We start from the raw sequence: 8159 nt of genomic DNA on the forward strand, positions 1-8159 counted from the left end.
ATATATATATATGCATATAAAGTATATTTACGTATATTAAGCTGGCACAGGCACTTTAGCACAATCAAATGCGACCTATACCATATTTTTTTGCTAATTTTTTGCTCTATTACCGATTTTTTTGCTTCAGCCGATTTGCTAAAACCTATGGCTGTGCTAGCTCAAAACTGAAGTTAGCACAAAGAAAAATAGCAGCAAATGAAAAATCAAGTACATATTTTTGAAGGGCTATTTTCGCACTCCATTTAAATGGAAAGATTGAGTTGACAGTTTCGATATTTAACTGAAACCTCGGTGTTACATTGCTAAGACGACACTGGGTCTGCTAAAGCATCTCGTTAAAAATCTGCGACCATTGCAAAAATCTTAAACAATGGATGCTACGCGGTCCTTGCCTCGTCCATAGAGAATCTATGGACGACTGCAAAAACTGTTCAACCTGCGGTAAAATGACAATAAATGTCAAACCCACAGAGGAATGAGTGTCGAAGCCGCATCAAAAGATTTCGGCCTTCCGACAAGACATTTTAGGCCAGAGATGGGGAGTACCTCTGACCATTGCACTAGTCAATGCAATAAACCTTTTTTTTTTGAGCGGTTGGTGACTTTCACGCAATCATTCTTCTAAATATTTTTAATCACCAACATTCACTTGCAAATACTAAAGAGAGAGGAAAAAGCGAAAATAAAAAAAAACAATATTTCTAAACATTAAAATAGATATATATATATAGTTATACAAATATTTTTTTATTCTCAGCAAAATTGGCAAACTTTAGCCTTAGATTATATGCGCAAGAGTATATTTCAATGAGCACCTAAGTACTTCAGTTATATTATTACAAGTAGGCACAACAAGAAGCATGAAAGAATTTTAAAAGGAACCCTATCTTTCTTTCCTGCTTTTTAATAACATAAGTTACAAACTTGTGGTGGATATCAAAATATCAATTCTTTATATGTAATGCGCGTATATGTACAATATATCAGCGTATGATATAGTATATTAACGTGATGAGATAAAACCGTTTCGAAACAACAGTATTCAATTTTTAATATTATTGATTTTTTGTTTATTTTCTTTGGAAATAAATCATAAAATTTTTTTGTCAATCTTCTATTAAATGTAAATACAGAATAAAGTTTTTTATCTTGAGTATCAACAAACTTACTTAAAATGTTAACAGGTAATTCTCTAGAGAGCGTACGCACAAGATAGAAGATTCTGTTGCCTGAAAAATCTATCAAAAAAAAGGTATAATTTCAAATTTGATCGACAAAGCATTTCTTCTTTCACATCCGGATTTTCACCAAAAGAACATTGAATTAATTATTAATATTTTATTACAAAATGACTATCCCTTGGATTACATTTTTAAAGTAATAAATGAGAGGATTAAGAAATTAATCTACAAAAATAATAATGATAATGGATCTAATAATAATGGCAGCACTGCGTGATCGAACAACTTTTGTTGGTTTCGGTTTACTTTGAAATACCCAAACAGTGGATTGTTATTTACTTTCGGGCTCATACGAATAGATCCATGTTTCGTCCTCAGTAACGATGTTGTAGCCCAAATTTGACCGACCTCGGTTGAATTTTTTGAGCATTTCTTTGCTCTATTTAACACGAGCCTGTTTTTGAGCTTCAGTCAAATTGTGTGGGATCCAACGACTGCAAAGTTTCCGTACGCTCAAGTGGTCATGCAAAATCGTATTATATGTATTGCTTTCATGTCAATGCCTAAAGATGTCTGAATCTCACGGTATGTTATATGTCGGTCTCGCTCAATCATTTCACGCACAGCATCAACATCAGTGGCAACAACAGACGTGGATGGACGACCTTCACGAAATTCACTAAGAAAGGTATTGTACGTCCACGCTGGAATTCGGCAAACCAATTATAAACAGTCCTATTGGATGGTGCTTCATCCCCAAAAGCCAAATGAAGTCGATCGATGCATTGTTTCGGAGTTAGATTACATTTGTAATCGTAAAAAATCATTGCCCGAAAATTTTCACGCGAAATTTCCATTTTCTTACAAAATAACTTCTTTTAAAATACTATGCAAACAAAACTAGTTGGCTTGGGTACAAACTGTCAATTGAATTATAGGTTAAAAATGTCTAATTTTACGGATATGATAGTAGCCGAACGTTGGCGCCACTGGAAGTACTAGATTGCAGAAACTTTTCCAGCAACCTACGTAACATTCCAATTTATTGCACTCATACAACATTAATATAATAATATATACTGGATTGTTGTTGCTTATTTTTAAATATCTACATTATCTACCTACTTGGATTATCTATTCATCTAACTATGTTATCTATTTATCCGTATATTATTTATTTATTTATATTATTCATATATACATTCGCCCATATATCTTATTTATCTCAATAAAGGTGTACAATGCTAATGAGAGTCAATACAATTGTACGTGTGTAATCAAATATAATATATATATATGTCAATCACCAAGTACAGATGCTTCGACCATAAGATTCGGTCTTCTTCAGTGTATTAATAACATTTTCGGAGACAATTTAATTCGTTGTAACGATATAGGCGCATGCAGTTAATGAATTATCGTTAGACTGTTGTTCAAAATTAAGAACTTCATATCTATTGTACTTAGCTGGATATCCAAACATTAATTCAGTCATTTAGCTAAAATCAAATTAATAAGTGTAATTTTTGAAGTGCTATATATAGCCAAAGTATTAAAATTAATTATATCAGCTAGATAACCTTATATTGTACTCAGCATAACGATAATCCGTTATAAACGCGATGTGATTATAACTATGTCTTAAGAGCGTGTTTTGTATTTTTATTTATTTATAAATCTAAATGTTAAATATAATAAGAGTACCAACATAAAAATCGACGATACAAAATTATAACTTGTGTAGCAAAAAAACCGAAACAATTATCAATTTAAAAATCGACGATACCAATTTTTATAATTTATAAAATATGGAAATATCATTTACTTTTAAATAAATCATTATATAACGGATCCAACAATTCCATTTTTATTTTGTAAATTCAGTCCAGTTTTTTGCTTTTTTATATGAAATCGCTTCCGAAATTAGTCTCTTATTAAATACTTATTCTTTATCTAAAATTTTAATATCGTTCCATTCAAAATCGTGATAGTGTTCCATTTAATACTTTGTAATTACTGAGTGTTGTGTGGTATTCGTATTTATGTGATTCTGATGTTCATTAATTCATGTCTTCAATAACCGTTTTGTTTGGCCAATATAGGATGTATCACAATTTTGACAAAAAAACACACAAATACAAAACACAAATTAATTTTATAAACCACATTACAATTTGATAGTGAATTTATTCTTTTGTGCTCTTATAAAGGTTTAATTTATTATATGTATAAGTCAAACGTACTGCTCTGTTATTTAAAAAAAAAATCTCTTGAATTTTTCTGCTTGAAGGTACGTAAGGGACCGTAAAATATGTAATTAAATTGTTAGCCATATTCTTTCGATGTGTAATATTGTTGAGTTATCCGAATTTAGTGTATAGTCTTTTTTTAATACTTTCAACAATTTTAGCTTTAAAGGATAGTTAGTAAGTAAGATGTTGATAATAAACCAAAAGTTTTTCTCATGGAAAGTTGGATACGATAATAATAATACCCTGTCTATTAATCATAATTGTTCTCATTTTATGACATCTCGGATGACACGAAAAATAGTTTAGATATCTTACAGAGAACGAGGATTTCTGATACCAATCCAATATAGTATATTAGATGCTCGTCTTTCTTTATTAATGTTACATCCAAAAAATTCAAACAGTTGCCCCATGGTACATCTATGGTGAAATTTAATCTGGGATGGTAAAAAAAAACTATTAAATATACTTAATAATTTATTAACATTTTGATCCTGTATTGACAGTGCTATGTCATCAACGTATCTTACATATATTATAAATCAATGAAAATGGTAATCTTTCTTTAATAGCAGTTCTCTCTAGATTTTGCATAAGATCCGCTACTATGGATGAAAGTGGAAACTCTACGTGGACCCCATACGATTGTTCATAAAATTCATCGTTAAATGTAAAGAACGGAGCACTAAGTTGATTGTTTTAATGAACTCCGTTTTAGGCAAGATGATATTGTTTTTTATAGTTAACAACAATACTCTATACTCTTGATAATCAAGTGGATCGGAACATTGGTAAAAAGTGACACCACGTCAAGCGAAACAAGTATATTTAAATAAGTATTTCTTATTTATCTATCTATTATACATCATCCATCTGCCTATGTACATTATCGATCTAACTACCTATGTTATTTGTCCATATGTCCACGTTATCTATTCATTTATCGCATCATCATCATCTATCAATCTTATATGTGTACATACGCACATATCTATCTATTTATAAATATCTACATTATCTATTTATCTATTTATGTTATCTATTTATTTAACTGCATTATCTACCTCCTATTTAAATATTTATCTATGCACCTATACAAGATGACTAAAAAAAATGTATGTCCTTAAAGTGTCATATTCCTGACTTAATTCTAAGACGATTTTTCCTTTATGACAATTTTGTCTGAAGCTTAGTTCTCAAATTACAAGAAAAAATAATTAGCGTATCACGGACTGCGTAGAGGAAACGGGCAGGAGCAGCGCTCACGGTTAGATGCGAGCGCTTTACGAACGAGACGCATACTGATCAGACACATTCACACGTTTATAAAAATACATTTCTTTTTACTTTTCTTTTCTACTATACTATCTCTTTGTCTTTTACATAGTTTAAATATGATAATTTCGTTAAATTATAAATTAGAGTGATAAAATTAAAATGAATATTGAACTTTTTGAGTATCGGATTGTTTTTTAATTATTATACAATACATTGATAAAATTGTTAAATAAATGTAATAAAAGAGCGAAATTAGACAATAATTACGTGCGATAAGCATTATAAAATTATTATTGATATAAAAATCAAACAATTATTTCAGTACGTCGAATTTTAAGAGTCGTTTCATACAATTCGATGTATCGAAAACTTGTTAGACTTAATTGTATATTGTATGTCAATAGATGTACGTAATTATTGTCCAATTCTCACTTTTACAAAAATTTCTCTAACAATTTTATCTACGCTATCGCGCTCGTAGCATTTATTACATACTTGTGAGAAGTCTTATGAAAAACGTGATCGCACTTCTTAGCATTTAGAGTTGTGAATATTTAAAACAAAAACGTAAGCCAAATACATTTTAAAAGCTTATTATCTTAATTGTGGAATTGTTATTACTTTGTAGATGTTCAATGATTCCATTTTGCTCCAGTTTCTTGAAACAGTCGGAGGAATAAATTTGGATGCAGCGTAATAGTGCTCGATACAATTTACTGTAATTCACTTTCTTCACTCAAATATTAAATGTCTTTTAAGTACATATCAAGTCACACGTTCTCACAATAAGATTCTTCTTTTATAAATTGTCACGTTTCAACATATTGACACTCGATTATACTCACTTGATAAAACGAGGAATTTATATATATATTAACCGATTTATTAATTAATCATTAACAATCACAAACAATTGATTATTCGGCGATTAAAAATCGTACAAAGGAAGAAAAACGTCTGGAAATCTGTAACGTGTGTTTACGTGCGGCAAATAGCTGACTGACTTTCTTGGTTATGGGTTCAGTGAGTGCAGTTTCTTTGGTCTGTTTTCTGTTCCTGCACACTAGACTGCTGTACTAGCACTCTCTTTCTTATTTTCAACAAATATCAACTGATTGCTACATAATAAAGGAAATGTCGATAAAGGAAGAAACTCACTAAGGAGAGGCCAGACTCGAAGTTAGTTGGTCGGCCGTGGCGTTTCGTCTCGATCCTACACTACTAGACTCATCAGTAAGGCGATGTAGTGAGGACCTGCCTTGAACACCCTGGAATCAATCTCAGTCATTATCCTATTTAAAGGATCTTTGCGTGACTGAGGTGCTTACGCGAAACCGAGCGCGTACCGTCATTGGATCTCTGGTGGCGATTGCCACAGTATTCCCCTCCTAATGAAGGCGCAATAATCCAAGGAAATCGCGTCGGAATGATAACCAGAGCAGTGCGGTTGGTGTAGCTTCTGTATTGCTCGATGCTGCTCTATGTTTGCTCTGTATTGCCCACCGTGTGTGAGAGCGTGTGTGGGAGTGTGTGTGAGAGCGTATATGCTCGCTGCTGCGCCATGCTGCTCCGTGTACGAACACATGGGTCCCCCTGAGAGATCGAAAATACTTATATGCGTGTTTTCTCGCTTCAACGTCGATAGGTCACCATTTTATGTAGCGGTCCATTTCAATATCGATAGGTCACCATTTTATGTAGCGGTCCATTTCAACGTCGATAGGTCACCATTTTATGGTAGCGGTCCATTTCAACGTCGGTAATTCACCATTTTATGTAGCGGATTGCTACATAATAAAGGAAATGTCCAAAGCATGTCGGTAAAGGAGGAAACTCACTAAGAAAGCCAGACTCGAAATTAAGTTGGTCGGCCGTGGCGTTTCGTCTCGGTCCCACACTACTAGACTTATCAGTAAGTTGATATAGTGGGGACCTGCCTTAGACGCCCTGGAATCAATCTCAGTCGTTATCCTATTTAAAGGATCTTTGCGTGATTGAGGTGCTTACGCGAAACCGAGCGCATCCCGTCATTGGACTTCTGGTGGCGGTTGCCACAAAACATATACGAGGGGGGACCCATAAGTTCCGGGAATTACGCTGTGGTGGGGAGGGAGAGGGGGGAACCTATTGTTTGACCACATGTCCGTTAGTGTCACGCCACCTGCGTCAGTGTGCGAAGTTGTGTCGCTGTGAGTGCATCGGTTCGCCTGTGAGATTTTTTTTAGTAAAACAACTTTTTACATTTCGGCGAAAACTGGTTCTTCCATCATGACAACGCGCCGGCCCACACCGCCCTTTCCGTGAAGCAATTTTTGACCAAAAACGCCATGACACCAATTGTCCACCCCCCTACTCACCGGATCTAGCCCCCTGTGACTTCTTTTTGTTCCCCAAATTCAAAAGGAATATGAAAGGAAAGCGTTTTGCCACTGTGGAGGAGGTGAAACAAAAATCGCTGGAAGGCTTAAAGGACATCCCGATGAGTGAATTTAAAAACTGTTTTGAACAATGGAAGAATCGTTTGGAGAAGTGCGTTGTGGTCAATGGCGAATACTTTGAAGGTGATTAAAATTTGGTGTTAAAATATTGAGAAATAAAGAAGTTATGACGAAATTCCCGTTTTTTTTGGGTCTCCCCTCGTACTTATCTCACTTCAAGAAAAGTGTACACTAGTTCAGTCACAGAAAACCTTTTAGTGATGCATGAACTGCACTGCATCCATAACCAAGAAAATCAGTCAGCTGGTTGCTGCATGTAAACACACGAGGTTTGTTTTCTGTTCCTGCACTGGTTGCATTAGTTCAAAAAGTGTACACTAAAACATTTTCTGTTCCAAAAATGGCATCAGCGACGGTGTTTTTTGTTCCAGTGCAACAGAACTCAGTGCACGAGTTCACTGTACTGGCTGCACTAGGTCTGAAGTCAGTGCAAGCAGTACAAACACTAGTGTACACTAGTTCAGCCACAAAAAATAGACCTTATACAAATAGTGCGAGAATGGTAATTATTTAAAAGACACTTTTCACTTTCAATTTCAATGAAATTATGCTCATTTGACGCGTTTTTACATGAAACAAGGGATCCTGGCAATGAAATGTTGTGCCTATCCCGAGATATTAAGCGTTTTTTTTTTCAAGAAACTAAAGTAAAATGGAATTATTGAACATCTATATGGTAATAATAATTTTATAATTAAGATAATAATAAGCTTTTAAAGTGTATTCGGTTTACGTTTCTGTTTTAAATATTCATAACTATTTGACTGCTAAGAAGAGCGATCACGTATCTCATAAGACTTCTCATAAGTATGCAATGAATGAGCGCGATAGGGTAAAATTGTTAGAAAAGTTTTTGTAAAAGTGAAAAATATACAATAATTATGCGCTACAAGTATTGTAATGTCTATTGACATACAACATACAATTAAGTCTAACAAGTTTTCGGT

Source organism: Trachymyrmex septentrionalis, unplaced genomic scaffold (assembly GCF_001594115.1).
Source record: "Trachymyrmex septentrionalis isolate Tsep2-gDNA-1 unplaced genomic scaffold, Tsep1.0 scaffold658, whole genome shotgun sequence".
In the NCBI taxonomy this organism is placed as follows: domain Eukaryota; kingdom Metazoa; phylum Arthropoda; class Insecta; order Hymenoptera; family Formicidae; genus Trachymyrmex; species Trachymyrmex septentrionalis.